At 40.4% G+C, this 22,369-nt stretch overlaps 1 long non-coding RNA gene across 1 annotated transcript in view; it reads right to left on the bottom strand.

Annotated features, from left to right (window-relative positions):
• Positions 1–1,476: 1,476 nt before the first annotated feature.
• LOC122565102 overlaps positions 1,477–22,369 on the bottom strand; it is a 27,277-nt gene continuing 6,384 nt past the window's right edge. Inside the window, exons 3-4 of the long non-coding RNA XR_006316086.1 lie at positions 5,886–5,959; positions 1,477–1,657 (exon numbers count right to left, since the gene is read on the bottom strand). This is a non-coding gene — a long non-coding RNA (uncharacterized LOC122565102). The remainder of the gene's footprint in view (positions 1,658–5,885; positions 5,960–22,369) is intronic.

Here is a 22,369-nt window from a genome sequence, read left to right as displayed (position 1 = left end):
CTGAACAAGAGACCTTGGAATGCAGGTTCATGGTTCCTTGAAAGTGAGTCACAGGTAGATAGTATAGTGAAGAAGGCGTTTGGTATGCTTGCCTTTATTGGTCAGTGCATTGGGTACAGGAGTTGAGACGTCATGTTGTGGCTGTGAAAGAAAATTGGTTAGGCTACTGTTGGAATATCGTGTGCAGTTCTGGTCTCCTTGCTATAGGAAGGATGTTGTGAAACTTGAAAGGCTTCAGAAAAGATTTACAAGGATGTTGCCAGGGTTGGAGGGTTTGAGCTATAGGGAGAGGCTGAATAGGCTGGGGCTGTTTTCACTGGAGCATCAGAGACTGAGGGGTGACTTCAAATAGGTTTATAAAATTATGAGGGGCCTGGATAGGGTGAATAGACAAAGTTTTTTTCTCTGGGGTGGGGGAGTCTAAAACTAGAGGGCATAGGTTTAGGGTGAGAGGGGAAAGATATAAAAGAGACTTAAGGGGCAACTTTTTCACACAGTGGGTGGTAAGGGTATGGAATGAGCTGCCAGAGGAAATGGTGGAGCCTGGTACAATTAAAAGGCAACTGGATAGGTATATGAATAGGAAAGGTTTAGAGGGACATGGGCCAAATGCTGACAAATGAGACTAGATTTATTTAGGGTATCTAGTCAGCATACATGAGTTGGACCAAAGGGTCTGTTTCCGTGCTACATATCTCTATGACAATGACTTGAAAAGTTAACTCTGCTTTCTCCGCACAGATGCTGCCAGACCTGCTGAGTTTCTCCAGCAATTTCTGAATTTGTTTCAGATCATCAGCATCCATACTTCTTTGTTTTATACTAAAACATTAACTGAATTGGGAGAATTCCACTGCAGTTGGATATTCATAAATTGAGGACACAAATCATTTGGAAGAAATCAGTTTGTACATTTCTTTTTCATTGGTTGATCTCACATGATGTTCTTTCCCCATTCATCAGCTCGCAGTGTACTTTTCATATCCTTGATGAATTTGCAACTTTAGTTTGGGTATTTCATAATCTTTTCTAGTGTTATTGTTTATTCTGTTCAAGTCTGAACCCTTGTAACAGCTCAAGTGTTGCAGGTCAAAGTGTGATTTAAAGAATAGGCAAGTTACAGTCCTCAAGAGATTAAATTCCCTTCTTTGTGGCATTTTGTTTTCAAAATGTTTCATGCAAGAACAAGCAGACTTCAAATTAAATCACATGGTGTGATTTCAAACACACAATTTCCTGACTAAACCTATCAAAATAGTAATGCTTGACTTGACTCTTATTAAATTGGGGTCATTAACTGAGCCAGAGATAAACGTTTTAACCCACCAATGGGTAAAAGGATTAGTTTGTTAGTAATTGCAAACCTGATCCCAACAATCTGTGAATGCACTTGGTCTGATTTAAATGGATGGAGTTGAAGGTTGGCTGAGTAATCACTTGAGAAATGAATTGGTAATTAGATTACTTGAATGAAACTCCCTGCCTCAGTTTTAGTCAATGAATTTTGGGTTTAATCCCTCCAGCACACATTTCTCAGGTCTTGGAGAAATCTGGGAAATAAAGAGGGGGAATAAAGAGATGCAATAATCACCAGATCCAGAAGGTAACAGCTTTTTAGCTGCTGCTTGTGGGTCAATTGCTGGAGCTCAGGCTTTTCCTGTGAAACATAGAGAGAAAAAAGTAGTAAACAGGGGTTTTTATGGTGGAGTGGTAGTGTCCTACCTCAGAGCCAGGAAGCCCAGGTACAAGTCCTAAACAACATCTCTGAACAGATGAGTTAAAATAAAACAGAAACAAAGAGAAAATGGGAGCAAGAGTAGACCATTTGACCCGTTGAGCCAGCTCTGCCATTCAATATGATCATGGCTGATCATCAAATTCAGGACTCTCTTCCCACTTTCTCCAATGCTCTTTGATTCTATAAGCCCTAAGAACTATATCTAACCATTCTTGAAAATATTCAATGTTTTGGCCTCTGCCACTTTCTGTAGCAGTGAATTATACAGCCTCACCACTTTGTGAGTACATAAATTTCTGCTTAGTTCTGCCTTAAATGGCCTATCCTATATCTATATACTGTGCCTCCCCAGTCATCATGAACATCTTCCTGCATTTATTCCAGTCCTGTTAGAATTTTTTAGGTGTCTATGAGATTCCCCCAAATTCATCTAAACGTCAATGAATCCAGTCCTAAGCAAACCAATCTCTCTTCAAATGCAATTCTCTCTGGAACTCCCAAACCAAAGCTACCAATCTCTCTCTGCAAACTCCCACTTGAGAAGATCCAAGCTCCTTCGCATCCAATCTTCTGAATCTACACACAAAATGGCCAGCCTCCCAATTCACACTCCCCACCTCTTTACTGAAATCTTGCCATGCATATCTACCTGATCAGCTGTGAGAGGGAAATTTGTGTTTCCCTGTCACTAATAGGCACCTCAGTTCCCCCTCAAGTCTCCATGTTCATAACAGGCCACAGATCAGTCCACACAGCAAAATAGAATGACAGTAGTTAAGAATGCCAAAGGAATTTAGACATTATATGCTTGCATCACAGACTTAACTTTTCCAAGTCAGTACCAGTAGCATGGTCAATCACCTGCTATTAGAAAAACAGTGCATAGGTGTTTTCCTACACCAACCTTATTGGAAAATAACAGGCTCAGAAGAGATACAACATCCTAGCTACAGCAGCAACAACCAGATGGCTCAATTTGCAAATAAGCTATCTATGTTGTTTCTCATTCAGGTGGACACCTGATCCTCTGTATTAACTTATTTGTTGTGAAGTGGGGATGCCTTTGATGTTTTATATTTGGGCTCAGTGCTTTTGAGTTAAGGAGGGGAAAAATCAAAAAGCATCAAGGTTTGATCTTTTATAAAGAGATTCCTTTTGTGTGTGGGTGTCAAACAAGGTGAGGATTAAACCTGTATGTCAGGCTTTTCATTGGATAGTCTAAACAAACTTAATGGATTGGTTCAAACATTCGAAGAGCTACTTGGATGAGCTTTTGACTTCAGCCTTTGATACTATACCTAGCAAGTGTCTTCAGAAGGTGGGAACAATATTTCAGACTCCACTCAATTGAAAGTATTTCTCAAGTGGCATGACTAAATCTGGGAACTATTATGTGATGAATCTTAGGCATGAGCTCACACCCAACATCATAGAATCACACCAACATAAAGGTTAAGCTTTGCATTGTAGTTTACCGCTATTATAAGTGACTCCATGAATCTCCCCTGATGGTGTATTTATGAGCTGTACAAACCACTAAAGGAACAGATTAAATCGTCATTCTATGCTGACTTGTCAAATCTCGGCTGATTTAAGTGATGGTAGCACTGTGATTTACAGTAGGAGAGAAAAAACATCTATTATCAATGCTTTAGGCTAGTATTTAGTGAGTTTTGTTCTGGAAATTGCATTTCCATTTGTGGGGAAGTCCAGCCTTGGTTGTGATGCTCTCCTGCTGTGGTTGAATGGATTGTTAATGGCCAGGGTCAGCATGAGAAATGGAAAGTTCCTTGTGAAGTACTGGAAAGGCCTCCTAAAAAGCAGATGGTAGAATATTTCAATCTAACAAATGGATCTCTATGTTCTTATATTTCTGTGTGTGATAGCACAGGTCTGTCTCACTTCTAGACAGCGTCATGTGTTGTCTGAACTGTGTTCACAGAGAATAAATACATTTACGCAATTTCTATATCCAAAGTTGGTTACACTGACAAAGAAAGGGGATGAATAATTGTCCTTAGTGCCGGGTCCTGTGTTTATTTCAAACAAAATAGCTGAGAAATAATGGACGAATGCTGAGCATGCTGATTTGGCATTCCATCATCCGTTATGTTTAAGAAAGTGTTAACTGATTTGTGTAAGAATAAAGAATCCTCATGTTAAAACAACAGCTAGTATAAATGACATCTGAAATGTAGGGTTATGTTTCCACATGAAAGAAAGTAAGATTTGCTTTTATATATGCCCCCTTATGTTTCAGGATGTCCCAACATGCTTTGTAACTAATGAAACACTGTTGAAATTTGGTCATTGTGATGACATTTGACCTAAAAGCAGTAGAGTAAGGAAATATTTTAATTACTTTAAAATATATAACATTTTTTAAGAATGTTTAAAGGTACTTTTTAAGAGTTTGCACTAAATGTAATTTATTTCAATAGTAAGAAATACAGCTGACATGACAAGTCTTAACCTGAAAGTGCCACAAACAAATTAATCACAGAATCCAAATGACTAACAGGCACAAAGGAGAGCAGGGGGTAGAAAGTGATCAACACACAGACATAAGAAAATGTTACAGCAAGATATGGTTATCAACCTCCTGTTGTGTTTAGGAACAAGCCAAGCTCTCCACAAAAAGATTGGTTTTCTGTTTGACGGTATGAAGAAAAATGGAATTCCAGAAGTGCTTGGAGAAAAGATCTACAAACTCAAAGGGACTTGATCCCAAAAGCAATATGAATAGCGCAGCACATGAAAGAGCTGAAAATTTGTAACAGAGGTCCTTAATGCAAACAGATATTAGGATAAAAGGAATTCTGTAAAGCTGTATCATCAGGACTGATGTGACCTGAGTGAGGGAGGTTTCATAGTCATGTGCCTTCTAATTGAGAACCATATCTGGGGTCCTCAGATGAAATATATTGGCTGGTGAATGTAACTTAGGGCCTGATTCAATTGAGTGGGAAGGAAAGCTTAGCATCAGGGACCGAGTTGATTTAATGCACATGATGCTATATTTGCATCTCGAGTGATTTGGAGCTTATGTAATGACAGAGCAGCCTTATGGTCTGGTAAGACTATGACAACTTGACTGATGTTTGAAAAAGATGAGCATTTTTCTGTAATAACTATTTAAGTGAAATGTATCTTTTTATTTAAATATCATTTTCCAATTAATTCTTCTGTTATTTATGCGCAATGGTTAATAGTTCTGTGAAAACAAAAGTGACATAATTTCTTCATTTGGAGGTCATTCAGTAAATTTGCTTATTTTGATTTACAGTTTTCCCCTGAAGATCACATCCCATATATTAATGCAGAGTTGTTCGTTCTTTTACCATTCAAGAGAATTTTGAGTTTTAGCATGTACATGTAAATGCTAAACTAAGCAGCTAGAGCACAGATGTTGTCAACGGAATACATATTAATCCTGTAATGAATTTAATTATTTTTCCTTTCAGCTATGAAGTGTTAAAAGGCAACAGCCAGTCTCTGCCCATGCATTTGACTTTCTAAATAGAATTTGCATCCTTTACCTGTATGCGTGGCTTTAAAATGCATGTGATAGATAGCTTTTGCTTAAAATAGTACAAGTTCTTACAGCAACTTTGGTCATATATGTAACACCTACACATCACTCCATGCATTCTGATGCCCAATAAATGTAGAATTGCTGCATGCTCTCTTTCTCTCTCCACTTTAGAAATTCATCAATAGCGAGCATTTGCCAATGAGACATAAAGGAGATTTAATGATTTGGGATGATAGATAGGACAAACAGAAGCACAGATGCTCGAGCCAGCAATCATAGATTTTGGATAAATCAACTCGATTGAACCAGCTTGAAAAGACTGAGTACATAACACTTTCATGTTGCAGTGTGGGTGGTTTGGAGATGCTATCAATTGCAGATGATGTTTGCTGTTTTCTGCAAATTATGCACAAAATACGTAGGCCAGTTGTAAAGCAAATCACAGCAAGAATAAAATTATAACTTTCCTCAACTTGTCTAAACCTTCTTGTCGCATGATTGCTTTCCTCCTTCACTTCCAGCCTGACGTGACAAGTAATATGTTCTGCATATTTTTCTCTTTGCCACAAGACTATTGCAACCTAAGCAATATAATTATGGTGAAATTATTACCATATAATTCAGGCACAACCTTTGACTCATGTTGCGGGATGCTCAAATCTGCCTTGGTCCAAAGTGATTTGATCCTAATTAAAAACAGTACAATGCTATAGTTAGATTAGGTTGTGAAAAGTGATTTCTCTCTGGTTTATATTTTTCCTCAGTATTTTGCATACCCCACCCCTGGCTACCATTGCCACATAGCTGCTGTTATGGAAGAGAGCAAATGAGTAAGTTCTTGTCTTCCACAAAATTTGGTACATAAGACAGTCACACTTGACTTGTTTTTACAGGTTAACACACATGCACTGAGCCAGGTTTCCCTTCCCCAAAGCAAAACAGATGTTCTATTGCCATGATTCATGTTGCCTTTTGGCTTTGAAGTGAACTGAAGCTGAGATCTGGAAACATGGCGGTATGAATCATGAGTGTGAATGTATCTACTCGAGGTATCGGCAGAACCAAGTTGGGCATTGTCCTGTGAAAATGAGAAGATGTTCTTACAAATGTGAGCTATTCACAATAGGAATGGTGTCTGCTGGAATTCTGGAAGAATCTCTCCCGGGAGATTCTGTCATTCACTATATTAAGTAATGCCTTAAAACAAGAGGAATAGTGACTGGAATTTTGTTTATCTATGATGTTTAGTGAAAAGCATGAATGTGCTGAGAAACTAGCTTCCATTTAAATGCATTCTCAGCAAGAATGTCTGGAAAGTATTGTATTAAGAGCAGTTCAGTGCTGGGGGATGTATAAAAACATGTGAATTAACACCATATTGGAGGGTATAACTTTACAGAATGTGGAAGAAAGTGCTCTGTGACCCCTTTCTGGAAACTGGGTGGCAGTTGGAGCACGTTCAGTTTGGTTAAACCTCCTACAGTTGGGTAGCCTGCAAGTATTCATTGTCCAGGTTCGCAAATGAAGGATACCCATTTGAGCTCGCTGCTCATGTAATCGGGTGGAACTCACATCCCTGCCTCAGCCCATGTGTTGTTGAAACCCCAATCCATGCCTTGCTACCTCTAGATCCATGAATCCAATGCGTTCTATTCTGGTCTCCCTGTTATCACACTGATATATATTGATTCCCAGTTGAACAATGTCACAGTTTTAAAAGTGATATACTTGTTTTCAAGCCCTGCAAAAGCTTTGTCCTTCCCAATATCTGTGATCTCCTCCAGATTCACAACCCTTTGATGTATCTGTATCCCTCTATTTCTAAGCTCTTAAACATTTTTGATTTTAAAGCTCCACATTTGGAGGCTGTTTCTGCCAGGAATAAGAAACTCTCCCTAAACCTTTCTGCCTCTTTACCTTTTCTTCCTCCTTTCTGGTAATTCCTACTGTCTACCTCTTGGTAAACTTTTAGTAATCTGCTCTAACATCACCTTATATTGTTTGATGCCATGTAATGTTCCTGAAAAGCTTCTTATGACAAATACTCCATGTAAATACAAAATGTTGTCAAATCTGAGTGGAGAAGGGGCTGAAAATTGGTCAAAATGTTGAGGCCATTCAAAACTATGCTGTACTCACCAATTCCCTGTTCTCACTGATTTACATTGACTCCCAGTTAAACAATGTCTCAATTTTAATACTAGAATGCTTATTTACAAAACCTTCTAACACTTTGCTGTTCCCTATGCAAGGGGTCTCAATTTACATACGTCTGACTCATGAACGCTCATACTTATGAATGCAATTGCCTACATGGTTTACAGGCCTGGTATACAATCATTTCCTGTACTTATAAACAGCTGCTTTCCATTGCCTTGGACAGTGTTCCAACTTTTCATCTTGGTTAGCACTGCTGCCTCACAGCACCAGGATCCCAGTTCGATTCCAGCCTCAGGCGACTGTCTGTGGGGAGTTTGCACATTCTTCCCGTGTCTGCGTGGGTTTCCTCTGGGTGCTCCAGTTTCCTCCCACAGTCCAAAAATGTGCAGGTCAGGTAAATTGGCCATGCTAAATTGCCCATAGTGTTAGGTGCATCAGTCAGAGGGAAATAGGTCTGGGTGGGTTACTCTTCGGAGGGTCGGTGTGGACTGGTTGGGCCGAAGGGTCTGTTTCCACACTATAGGGAATCTATTCTAATCTAATCTAATCTTGCAAATGGACTTAAATTTATTTTGGATAAATGTGAGGTATTGCATTGGTAAAACAAACAAAGACAAGACTTACACAATGAAACGTAGGTCCTTGGGTAATGTTGTAAAACAGAGAACTAGAGGCACATATGCATAATTCTTTGAAGTTTGCATCACACATTGATAGGATGGTTAAGAAAGCACTTAGCATGATTGCCTTTCTTGCTCAGACCATTGAATATAGGAGTTGGGACATTATGTTGAGCTTTTATAAGACATTGGTGAGCCATTTTCTGGAGTACTGTGTCCAGTTCTGGTCTCCCTGGTATAGGAAAGATATTCTTCTGCTGGAGAGGGTTCAGAAGAGATTTACCAAGATTTTGTCAGGAATGGAGGGTTTGAGTTATCAGTGAGGCAGCAGTGCTAACCACTGTGCCACCGTGCCGCCCACAAACCACTGTGCCACCGTGCCGCCCACGATCACTGTGCCACCGTGCCGCCCACCGTGCCGCCCATTTTCTGGAGTACTGTGTCCAGTTCTGGTCTCCCTGGTGTAGGAAAGATATTCTTCTGCTGGAGAGGGTTCAGAAGAGATTTACCAAGATTTTGTCAGGAATGGAGGGTTTGAGTTATCAGGAGAGGCTGGGACTTTTTTCACTGGAGTGTAGGAGATTGAGATGTGGCCATATCGAAGTTTATAAAATAATGAGGGGTTATAGATAATGTGAATGGTAGGTGTCTTTTCCCTTGGATGAGGGATTTCAAGACTAGGAAGCATATTTTTAAAGAGAAAGGAGAAAGATTTAAAAAGACCTGAGGGGCAATTTTCTTTACACAGAGAGTGGTTCATGTGTGGAATGAATTTCCAGAGGAAATGATGGATGCAGGTATAGTCACAACATTTAAATGGCATTTAGATATGTACATGAATAAGAAATGTTTGGAGGGATAGGGGCCAAGCGCAGACAGTGGGACTAGTTTAATTATGGATTATGGTCGGCATCGACTGATTGAACTGAAGGATCTCTTTCTGTCCTGTATGACTCTCTGACTATGACTCCAGAATTTCACCTGTTCACACCTGGGGAGTGACTATGTCTGTAATTTCCAGTAAACAATTGTAATTGGATAGGAAAATCCATATTTAACCCTTTGCAAAGCAGTTTCATGGTCTTACTTTATCACTCATTTGAAAAAGGTAATTCTTTATTATAGGGAAAACATAGTCAAGTTGTAAACTCAAAGCAGGCAGCAACAGTTCCACTGATGAAACTTGTTTCCAGTTCGATGAAGGGTATTAATGACCCACACATAGCATTAATGCAAGTAATCAGCTTATAAACAATCTTAATAAAATATCTCTTTCTAACATTACTTGTAATGGTGGAAATAAAATTGCAATTGGGTCAGCAGCAAAGATGAAGTGGTGTTGTTAAAGGGTATGTTGGACATGCAAGAGTATCACTATTCTGAGCAATTAATCAAGACAATAGTTGGTCAGATAACATCTTAGAGACCAGGTTGCTTTCTTACTATTCACTAAATTACTGACCAGAAACATTTTCTTTAGAAAAAGGAACATTAATGCAGAACAATAAATTGGCCATTAGCCTGGCAACTGGTTGCAACAAAAGCAGAAAATCGGCTGGGTTGAAGAGCACATTAAAAAAAGTTCTGTCTGCTTTTTTTTCTATTGATTGGAATGAAGGAAAATCTCATGCACGCTTTCTGCTAAGTTCTAGCCATTTTATGAAGAGATGACCAACAGGCTCAGTTGGTTGGATGGCTAGACTGAGCTACTGAATGATGCTAACAGCATCCATTCCTGCTATGGTCATGCATAGGAGACATACTTCTTCATCTTCTCCACACTTGTGAAATTGTGCCCTGCCAGCTTGGCTTAGTCAAATTGCGTTTCTCCATGGATACAGCTACCTATGGTCATTTGGGATCATGACTGAGTTAATCAGACCAAAGGTGACACCAAACCAAAGGGGACATTAAGACAGGAGATAAAATGATTATCCAGAAAGGAAAGCTTTAAGCAACACTTTGAAGATGGTGACAAAAAAGACCCACTCAGTTACTTGATATGGTCTTCCCTATCACACGTTTTGCAGATTAAAATGTATATGTCCACCCAACTAGTCAGGCATCTGTGCTGCAAGGATCTTTAATTCCGAGTTTGGAAAGTCATCATGTGTCTCTTTGTTTTATCTTAGAGGATGCACCAATGCTTCGGTGCGACAGTCTGATGTTCCCTGAAGACCCTAGAGCCAATAACTGCTTCTTTATTATGCCAAACATTTAACTATCATATATTACAATCTCATTTCTATACTATGAGCACCTACCTGACAATAAAATAACAATCGGCACCATGTGCATCTCTAACTCTGACCATGTATGTTGGCTTTATGCATCACACCTTTAGAAAAAAGGATGTTCTTGGAAAAAACTTAGCGAATTTTGATGGGAAATTGACTACTGTGCTGCTCCTTGATTGCTGCTGCCACTTTTAGAATTTTCTATTGACTTCATTCATCTGCATTTAATTGAGCATTAATGCAGGATGACATAATGTCATATATTTACTGTTTTTGACACCATAGTCATGCTGGAAATCTGGTGTTGCTATGGTGGGAAAGAAGAGAGTTAAACTTGAAAGGTCTGTGATCAATCACAGATTTAAGACACTGATGATGTGCAAAATGTTAGATGCCTAAGTGTTTCCTTGTTAGGTGTTCATTCAAAGCCAACCCTGCCTGATTGGGCCAGACTCCCAAGGCCTACACCAGTGATTTCCACTGACACCTAAGGTGAGCTTCCTGGCGCAGGCGATCATCCAAGGTAAGTGTGAGGGCCATATGGCTGATTGGAATCTTGCCTGAGTGCAGATTCTCACCTGGAAAATAGAGGCATCTCCCCATGGTCCTTTTTGAGTACAACAGCTACCAAGATACTTTGCACATATTGACCAGAGAACCCTCAGATTGATTATTTGCCATTGTTGTATGAGCTGATATTAATGGATGCACTTTATTGGCACAGATTTTTTTTTACTTTCTCCAAGATAATATTCAAACTATAGTTTTCAAAGGTTTTGTTTTATATTACAATGCTCTCATAGTGCTGAATGTCCAGCATGCAGAGCCATATATTTTCAGTGTTATAAACTGTGATTTAGAACCATAGAAATGATACAGTACAGAAGGGGAGGGTGGGAGGGGGGGGGGGGGGGGTGCATTTAACCCAGCTCATTCATGCCAACCCAAAGACACCCAGATGCCCTTTCTAGTCCCATCTACCTGTACAATGCCTATTGTCCTGCAGTTTACAATTCAGACACAGGTACTTTTTAAAAATGTTTATGGTCTGTGCCTCCAACTCAGGCAGTGAATTCCAGGTGCCCACCAGCCTCTGTGTAAAAACATTTTTCCTTATGTCCCCTCTAATCATTCTGATACTTAACTTGAATCGACAACCCCTGAATTTTGAACTCTCTGGTTTTCTAGAACATGGGGTCATATGTCTTTACTGGGAGAAGGAATATATTTGTATATTTGTTTCTGATTTCAAAATATGTTTTTAAAAGCTTGAAAATAGTTTGATAATTAAAATGATTAATCTAATCATTCCATCATTGTTAGTGAGTAATATCAAATGAGCTGGTGAGTTTTGAGAAGATTTGTAGCTCAGGTTGAGGTTCTGGATGTAAGTTTATTCACTGAGCTGGAAGGTTTGTTTTCAGATATTTTGTCACCGTACTAGGTAATATCATCAGTGAGCCTTCGTTGAAGCACTGGTGGCATGATTTGGGATATGAGCTTTTGGGATGGAGAAGAGTTAAGGTACTGTCATTTGAAAAATATTTGGATAGCTACACCCTAGAGTGGCATTGCATTGCTTGATTGATAGTCTCTGACTAACAAGAGCGGAGTGGTGAAGGTTGGACACTGTAATATGCAATCCATTGGAGGATTGGAGAGAGAATAATATAAGCAGAACACATGTAGCAGCACTGCATAATAGCACATTCAAACAAGGATCTGATAGATATAGGAATATGGGAGTATGATTGGTTATTTAGTCTGTTGAGGCTTTCCGACTATTAAATCAAATCATGGTTATTCTGTGACATACATCCATATATTCCTTTGCTACAAATCCTTAATACCTTTGGACAACTAAAAACTGAGTTGGTTTTAAATATTACAATTTTCTAACTTCATTCCTGAAAAGTCTGACTCTAATTTTTCTTTTAGTCCTAGTCTCCCAACCAATGGTAATAGTTACTTTAATTTCTGACAAGTTCAACTCTTTTGGTCCAATCCATCCTTGCGATTTAACCTTTAGAGTCAAGTTGCATAATTTAACTCACCCCTCTCCAGCCTCGAGGAATAGGGTCAAAGACCGGGTGGGGAGGTAGTTAGAAGTTGGCTTGACAATCAGCAATGAAGGGGGAGCTGGAATGCCTGTGACTTTCTCAACTCCACCCTGAGTGAGTCAGCAGCATAGAGCTTAGAGGTGTCTGTTCCAGCCAGAGACAATTGAGACTCCTAGGTAGCCAACTAATGCCCAGCTAAGGGCTTCATCCCACCATTGTTAATATTTCAGGTGAGGAGGCTATCCAGTTAAATAAAACTGTAGCCTCTCTCCAGGCTTGTGGGGTGGGTATGGGGTAAATGGCTCTCCGAATTGGAACATTTGGCGTATGGCACTATCTCCCTTCAATGAAGAAAAGGCCACATGCCCACCACAAAACCCTACCACCTCCCACTCCATATCTCAAGCCTAACCTTGTGATATTGTTCATATCCTTGGCCAGATACCTAAAATATTAATTCTGCTCTTCTCTCCATAGAGGAGACATTGAGGTCTGCAGATGCTGGAGATCAGAGTTGAGAGTGTGTTGCTGGAAAAGCACAGCAGGTCAGGCAACATCCGAGGAGCAGGAGAATCGACATTTCTGGCCGAAGCCCTTCATCAGGAATCCTGATCATTCCTGATGAAGGGCTCTGGCCTGAAACGTTGATTTTCCTGCCCCTCGGATGCTGCCTGACCTGCTGTGCTTTTCCAGTAACACATTCTCAACTCTTCTCTCCATAGATGCTGCCTGACTTGCTGAGTATTTCCCTCATTTTTCTGTTCCTATTGCAGTTTCAGGCAAGGCTAATACATGCAGTACCACAAAATCAACCAAAAGGATTGAGGAGAAAGTGAGGGCTGCAGATGCTGGAGATCAGAGCTGAAAATGTGTTGCTGGAAAAGCGCAGCAGGTCAGGCAGCATCCAGGGAACAGGAGAATCGACGTTTCGGGCATAAGCCCTTCTTCAGGAATGAGGAAAGTGTGTCCAGCAGGCAAAGATAAAAGTCAAAAGGGTTGAACCAAGTTCACCAGTCACAGATCCATTTTATATCGGCATGCTGTATCTGAGGGTATAGTGTAAGACCTAACTTCAGTAAAGTTACAGTTTAAATGTGGCTTGCACCAATCAAGATAAAATGTTGCAAAATGTCTGCTGATGTTGAACTATTCAGAAAATTTTGGGAGCAAATTTATTTGATTTTGCTCATGGGATGTGGATATTACTGGCATGGCCAGTGTTTATTCCCAATCCCAAATTGTCCTTGAACTATGAGGCTTACCTATCCATTCTAAGAGTCCTTAAGAGTTAATCACATTATTATGTGTTTGGTGTTTCTCATAAGCCAGATCCGGTAAGGATGATGTATTACCTGCCCTAAAGAATATTAGTTAACCAGATGGGTTTTTGCAACAATTGATGACAATTTTGTGGTCATCATTACTAAAATTAGCTTTCAATTCCAAATGTAATTGATTGAATTTAAATCCTAGTAGATACTGTTCAACACCTTCCAACATTACTATTACTGGAAAAGTGTGCATTTAAATTCTAAGCGAAAAAGATTTTGTGAAAACATTTCTCTGTGGGTCACTTTCTGAGTGGCAGCCAATGACCAGTGGGGTATCACAGGGACCAGTGCTTGGATCCCAGTATTCACAATATATATGAATGATTTTGATGAGGGAAATAGATGTAACAACTCCAGGTTTGCAGATGACGCAAAGCTGGGTGGGAGGGTGAAGTGTGAAGAGGATGCAGAGGCGCTTCAATGTGATTTAGCCAAATGACATAAGTGAATAAATACATGACAGATGAAGTATAATGTGGATAAATGTGAGGTTATCCATTTTGGTCAAAAAGCAGGAAGACTGGTAATTAGCTGAATAAAGATAGTTTGGGAAAAGGGGCAGCTGCAACAAGACCCGGGTGCCCTTATACACCAGTCATTGAAAGTAAGCATGCAGGTACAGCAGGCGGTGAAGGAGGCAAATGGTAATTGGCCTTCATACTGACAGGATTTGAGTACAGAAGCAGGGATGTCTTGCTGCAATTGTACAGGGGCTTGGTGAGACCACATGGAGTCATAGAGATGTACAGCATGGAAACAGTCCCTTCGGTCCAACCCGTCCATGATATCCCAACCCAATCTATTTCCACCTGCCAGCACCCGGCCCGTATCCCTCCAAACCCTTCCTATTCATATACCCATCCAAATGCCTCTTAAATGTTGCAATTGTACTAGCCTCTACCACTTCCTCTGGCAGCTCTTTCCATACACGTGCCACCCATCTATAGTATTATGTGCACTTTTGGTCTCCTTATCTTTGGTTTCCTTATTCTGGCTATGTAGGTAGTGCAATGTAAGTTTACAGACTGATTCCTGGTATGGCAGGATGTGAAAGGAGTTTGGATTAGTTAGGACTATATTCACTGGAGTTAGTAGAATGACAGGGGATTTCAATAGAAACCAACAAGGTTCTAACAGAATTATAGAGAAGGTAAATGCAGGAAAGGTGTTCCTGATAACTAGGGAGCCCAGAACCAGGGCTCACAATCTAAAGATTCAGGATAATCCATTTAGGACTGAGATAAATGGATATTTCTTAACTGAGAGAGTAGTAACACTTCTGAATTCTCTGCCACAGAAGATACAGTTCTTAGGAATAAAGAGACGAAAGGGTATGGGACAAAAGCGGAACATGGTACAGAGTAGGATGGTCAGCCATGAGCATATTGAATAGCAGACCAAGCTTGAAGGACCAAATGGCCTACTCATGGTTAGCGTTAGAATTACAGTGTTTTCCTATTATTCTATTTTCCTTGTTGCTATATTTACTTCACGCATATTCTTTTCTACGCACTATCACGTTTATTCTTTTAACATAGACAATAGGCGGCACGATGGCTCAGTGGTTAGCATTGCTGCCTCACAGCACCAGGGTCCTAAGTTCAATTCCAGCCTTGGGCAACTGTGTGTGTGGAGTTTGCACATTTGTCCAGTGTCTGCGTGGGTGTGCTCCGGTTTCCTCTCATAGTCCAAAAATGTGCAGGTCAGCTGAATTGGCTATGCTAAGTTGCCTGTAGTGTTAGGTGCATCAGTCAGAGGGAAATGGGTCTGGGTGGGTGGGCTGAAGGGCCTGTTTCCACACTGTAGGGAATCTAATCTAAATCTAAATCTAAAACAATATCCAATTAAAATTGCTGCTTAATTTATCTCTTCCAGCCTTTATTTCTTCATAAAAATGGCATTTTAGTGCTTTAACAACCCTTCTCTCTGTGCTTTCCAGATTGCACTGTGTATCTTGGGGCAAGAATAATTTTACTAAATAACTAACCTGCAGCTGACAGAAAGCTGAGTCCGGTGTGGTTTCTTCCAAAATTTAGTGAGCCAAGGGAAATAAGGGGCCCTTGTTCCCTCCCAAATGTTCTTTTCTGACAGAGGTTATTTCCCCACTGCTCCAGTTTTTGGAATGTACTTGGTATTTCTCTTGAACCCTTTTTATGTTTCCTCTTCTGCTACAAACCTGGTTGCAACTTGTCTGTACAACCAAATCAGTCTTTGATGTTCTTTAATGTACTAACTCAGGAAGGACAGTGGTGAAACAACTTAACACCTAGACGGGATGTGGAGTTTAATTATACCTGGGGCACTTGACTCAGCGATGGGCTTTGGCGTAAACACAAATCTGTAGATTTTCTAGATCTGTTCCACGAGTGTAAATATATATCAAAGGTGGCTGCTTTGATTCTGCACAATGGTCAAAGCACTGAAGATTTGAAAGAGAAAAACTATGAAAAATTGCTTCATGCTTTAGAACACACTTAGCTTAGATAAGTAAATAAGCTTTTTGTGAAGCTGCAATAATTATACTTTTTCACAATATATAGTTACGAGCAACAAATTGTTGAGAGCTGTAATTCCAGCACTAGCTGTAGCCAGCCTTGTTTATACTGTCTGGCATCTATTAGAATTCTGTGCGCTCACAGACATGTGCAGATCTCTCGCCCCAGCTGTTAAAATATAACCATTTTGAGCGTGGGTGGAAGTGCCCACACTGTCTAAACATTTAAATCAATTCAGTAAGTTTAAAAAAATGCGTAGGAGTTGCAAAAAGACCCTTCCTCTCCCCCGCCACCCCCGAGCAGCTCTTAAATTTGGTTTGACACTCCGCTGCTTTCATATTACATAGTGTCAAACCCAAACAGTCTGTGACTGCTCGATCTTTAAGTTTCAATTTGCTTTCCTCAATGTTAAAACCAAGTCCTCACTCTGGCCTTAACATCACAGTGAAGTACGAAACTGTGTAGTATCAAATTGAAATTTGCAGTACAATTTAACTTAACTCTCTGAGTTTTTTGCACCTACTGGTAGCCTTTTGATATTTGCTTCAAGTATGTGCTGTGGTAATTAAAATAGCCGTTCAGGAACCACTGGATTCCAATTGAATTTTTAACAGATTTTGGGTGAAACTAAATAACACAGTAGGAATGGTGCCCTTATTTAGTAATGCGATGCAATGGGGGAGAATTCTTAATGGGGGAACAAGTCAGATCTACAGAATTGCAGAGAGGCATCAAAATATTTCTGTTCCAAGCTCACTTTTTCAACTGTAATTAAAACAAAATCCTGCCAATTTTGTAAGTCAGAAATAAAATCCAAAAATGCTGGAAATTCTCAGCAGGTCTGGTATAACGTGAAGAGTGAGAAACAGAATTAATGTTTCAAATTGAATATGACACTTCTTTAGAAATGAGATTATTTTGGACTAGAAATACTGTTTCTCCCTCACAGATGTCGACTGGCGGGTCTCTAATATTTCTCTTCTGCTGGACTAATTTACTCAACAACAAATTTAGGAGAGTCTAAAATAAGACAGCTAAGTTTTCACTGAATTAGGTTTCCTGGAATTTCTTTCATTTATAACACAACTATCAAACAAAATCTGACTGTCCAACTATCCCAAGGGTTCAAGTGCTTGAATTGACGATAACCATTTGTTGTGACATGAGATAACATAAATTTCTACACTTAATATGTATAATGTGAGTTGTTCCAAATATTGCAGTAGTATCAGAGTTTCTAAAATCTCTAATTTTCAAGCAAGTCTGGTCATAATTAGTTGCGATTAATGAATAGCCTCGTGTTTATCTGCCAAAGATTAGATTGCTTACGGTGTGGAAACAGGCCCTTTGGCCCAACAAGTCCACACCAACCCGTATACCACCCAGACTCCTACATTTATCCCCTTCACCTAACACTACGGGCAATTTAGCATGGCCAATTCACCTAACCTGCACATTTTTGGACTGTGGGAGGAAACCCACACAGACACGGGGAGAATGTGCAAACTCCACACAGAGAGTTGCCTGAGGTGGGAAATGAACCCGGGTCTCTGGCGCTGTGAGGCAGCAGTGCTAACCACTGTGCCACCGTGCCGCCCATAAAGAAACAGCATACAAGAGTACTTACATGGTAGTAATACTGTAGTGTAAATAATTTAATCATAGAATCCATGCAGTGTCGAAGCAGGCCCTCCAGCCCACACAGACCTTCCGAAGAGCATCCCACCCAGACAACCCCCCCCTTACCCTAACCAATCCATGCAATTCCTATGGCTAATCCATCTAACCTGTACACCCCTGGACACTGTGAGCAATTTAGCATGGCCAATCCACCTAACCTGCACATCTTTGGATTGTGGGAGTAAACTCCACACAGACATCTGCCAGAGGATGGAATGGACACTGGCTCCCTTGCACTGTGACAGAGTTGTCCTAATCGTGCCACCCTATGATCATTTGGGGTTTAGTGTTCTTGCACTTATCCTGATAAGTGTAAGGTGAAAAGCTTGTTAGTCTTTTTAGCAACAGTCAATGTCTACTTTTTCTGTCAACTGTGCTTTAATGTACAGCTCTCTTACTTGTATCTCAGTAAATCACATGATCAAATGCTGATTCAGAATCTGACTGTGAAAAGTCAAGTGCAAACCACTTGAGTTTTTTTTCAACAAAATGTTAGACAGAGGTACAACTTACCCCTCCAGATTGATGTAAAAATTAATTGAATGGTATTACTTTGAAGAAGACCAAGTGAATTTCCTCTGGTGTTTTGGCTGATACTTTTCCTACTTTTCACAAAAACATTGCTATTTGTGGGAACATATTGAGCGTGCTGCTCTCACCAGTGTCCTTATTATCCTTCTTGGCTGACTGCTCCCATTCTCCCAGCTCCTCAGCACCTATCTACACCAATTGTGCACAGCACAACCCAGTAGGATTATACCATTCAGACTGCACTGGAGGACACCTTCAGACTGGTCCAAGCAGTGAAATTGCATCTTCATCCTCAAAGCCTGAGTGACATCATATCTGTGCTCTGCATCTGTCGGGGGTTATGCAATGGTGTATTTAGTTATGGTTGAAGTGTGTAGCCCCTGTCCTCCAGAAAGCAGCTTTTGTTAGACCTTTGAATGGACATTTCGAATTTTAAATTGAATACCGATCTCACACTCGCTCTGTTCTATTACCCTATGTACTTTTAATGGTACATGATCTGTCTGTACTAGATGCAAAACAAAACTTTTCACTGTACCTAGGTAATGTGATAATGCTAAATCAAACCAAATTAAGCCTCCTGAACTCGCAACACATTGCATCATAAAGCACGGAAACAGACCCTTCCATCCAACTCATCCATGCTGACCAGGTTTCCCAAACTAAACTAATCCCATTTGCCTGTGTTTGGCTCATATCCCTTGAACTTTTTCCCCATTCATGTACCTGTCCAAATGTTTTCTAAATGTTGTAACTGTACCTGCATCTACCACCTCCTCAGTCAGTTCATGCCACATACAAAACCCCCTTTGTGTGAAAAGGTTGCCCCTCAGGTCCCTTTTAAATCTTACTCATCTCACCTTAAAAATATGCCCTCTAGCTTTGCTCCTCCCCCCCCCCGGCCCAACTAAAATTCTTTAAGGTCACCCCTCAACCTCCCAGGCTCCAGTGAAAAATGTCCCAGCTTTTCCTTATAACTCAAATCCCCCAGTCCTGGCAACACGAGAGTGTTCCAGGGTGTGGGAGTTGCTGCCAGGGTAGTAGGCACACACTCCAGGGATCAGAGATCACTTGACCATTAACTGGATGGAACCCCTTCCTACTAACGAATTCTGCAGCTTTGTGATGCAGTCTTTTCAGTCCCAGTTGTGGCTGTACCTATGGGAAGCTGGCTATGCTTCTGAATCAGACTGCCTGGGCTGTAGCACTAAATTCGATGAAATGAACCAATGTGGTCTTATCCAGATGACACCGGTCACTGTCTTGAGGTGGTGCAGAGGTGGTGGCAAGCGAACGTCAGATGCTGAGAGGGGTGCATGTGGCTGCTGCCCATGGATCATGCCGAGATGGTGTCTGGCGCTGAGCAACATGGAGGCTGGTCGCAGCCAGCAGTGAGCTGAAGTCGCTAGGTACCCTGTCTGGCCTCCATCTCAGGAATTCTCAACAGCTAGCTTATTTGGCATGTTCAGTAAGCTGTGATATTAACGAGGTGAAATGTGCCATTAAAAAGGCATTTAACAAGCCAGAAGCCCTTTCAGTTACCAACTCTCCATTGCCTAGTGCAAAACTCAACTTGCTGCTTGACAAATGTGTAGAAGATGCAACGAGATGCTGTTGATGTCAAGATAGACCTCATTGGACTCCTCATCTGACTCTTGACACAAACTCACAGTAGCCCATGTCACTGAGACCCTTATTAGATTCTGTGCTTCCCACACTTCAAAAATAATCAATGTTTATTAAACAATTTGGGATATCCTGTGATTTTGAAAGGTTCCATATAAATGCAAGTTTTTCTTTTTCTTATCACTACAAACAAAACTGTCTAATTTGACATTTCAGCCCCTGGTCAATTTATCACTGGTTGAATAATTTCCCGTGAGTTAGCATTCAGAACATTCTTTGAATATGGTGAATTCACTCCAGTTTTAACTAAAGCAAAATAACAACAATGATTAATTGACAAGAGTCTTTTCAATAGACTGAATGTAAATTGTAGCTAGCTGATTAATCGATTGGTTATTGCAGATTCAGTTTTTATGTGCTTGGGAATGAGACTATTCTTGGGCAGTATTGGGGAACATAGCACTGTCATCAATCACACAGTACTTGATAAAGGATTCCATTCTATTGTGCTAAGCCAGTCTTATTTCTAATTACATTCGGTGATCATTAATGATGATGCTGCTTAAACAGTATAAGTACTGAAATTAAACCTTTCAAGTGACAAAGGAAAAGGGTACAGCCACTGGAGGCATTTGAATTGTTGAAATGTAATTGCAGTTCAGTCTTGCTGCACAGCATCATAGTTTCAGATACATTTTCAAATATCTATCTTATTTGTTCATCAGATGTGGGCATTGCGAGTGAGGCCAAGATTTATTGGCTGTCCCTGAATGAGTCACTTGTTCAGCCATTTCAAAAGGGAATTAGGAGTCAATCATATTGTTGTGGGTCTGGACACCCCCCATGCAGACCAAACAAGCACAATAAATTTCCTTCCCTAAAGACATTAGTGAACCAAATCAGTTTTTAATGACAGCCAATAGTAGTCACATGGTCACCATTGCAGATTTTTATTGAATTCAAATAACACCATCTGCCATGGTAGGATTTGAAGATAGAATATTAGTTTAGGTTTCTGGATTATTAGTCCAATGACATTACTAATACACCATGTCAACTTATGTGTCGTACATAGTGAAGGCATTTAATAGGAGCATTATTGCACAAAATCTGTCATAGTTACATAAGGAGATAGTAGGATGGATTACCAAAATGCTATGGTCAAAGAGATAAGCTTTCGAAATATTTGAAAGGAGAAGAAACAGACCGGGTTTGGAAATCCAAAATATTGGCGCCTCGAGCAGTACAGATAGTGCAGTAGGATGAAGTAAATTCCTGAGATTGGGAGGGACTGTACTATGGAAGGGACTGGAATCAAGAATGACAATTTTAAAAAGAACATTCCTTTGGAAGTAAAAGTGTCTGTAATACTGTAGTCTGCTCATCTTGACAATATTTTTTACAATTATGTTGCAAAACTGTGTAGTAATATCTATGTTCTGCCAATGGTACATGCATCAGTGAGTCACAAAATTTTAGGTTCGAGTTCCACTTAAGGAATGAGTACAAAAATTAAACTGATGCTTGAGTGCAGTCGTGCAATGCCGAGAGACCCATCCTTCAGCTGAGATGCTAAACCAAGGCTCTTTCTGTTTGCTCATGTCGATATAAAAGATCTCATGACACTATTTTGACCAAGGGAATGTACTGGCCAATACCTGTCCCTCAAACATATCACATCACAAGACCTTATCAAAGACACAATGGCACTCCCTCAGTATTACAACGTCAGGTATTTAATTTCATGATCACGGTTTGGCTAAAGCCATGGAATTGGGCTTAAGCCACTGAGCCAATTTCCTACTCTCTAACATAGGGAATGCAAGATTAATTATAGGATCCTCTCCCATTGCTCCAGGCTAAGATAAGGTAATACAGCACAGAATAGGGATGTAAGAATGTTTGGCTGGTAAGGATGGCTCAGTCTGCCTACATTTCCAATGCCCTCTACTGCCCAGGACAAGGGCAGCAGATGCATGGGAACACCCCTTCTGCAAATTCGTGATTTCCTGAATTTCAGAACTGTCTGAAGCTGAATACTTAGAGTCAGAGAGATGTACAGCACAGAAACAGACCCTTTGGTCCTATTCATCCATGCCAACCAGATATCCTAACCTAATCTCGTCCCATTTGCCAGCACTTGGCCCATATCCCTCTAAACCCTTCCTGGTCATAGAGTCATAGAGATGTACAGCATGGAAACAGACCCTTCGGTCCAACCCATCCATGCCGACCAGATATCCCAACCCAATCTAGTCCCACCTGCCAGCGCCCAGCCCATATCCCTCCAAACCCTTTCAATTCATATACCCATCCAAATGCCTCTTAAATGTTGCAATTGTACCAGCCTCCACCA

Source organism: Chiloscyllium plagiosum, chromosome 31 (genome assembly GCF_004010195.1).
Source record: "Chiloscyllium plagiosum isolate BGI_BamShark_2017 chromosome 31, ASM401019v2, whole genome shotgun sequence".
Classification (NCBI taxonomy): domain Eukaryota; kingdom Metazoa; phylum Chordata; class Chondrichthyes; order Orectolobiformes; family Hemiscylliidae; genus Chiloscyllium; species Chiloscyllium plagiosum.
This window is presented reverse-complemented; position numbering and strand designations above follow the sequence as displayed.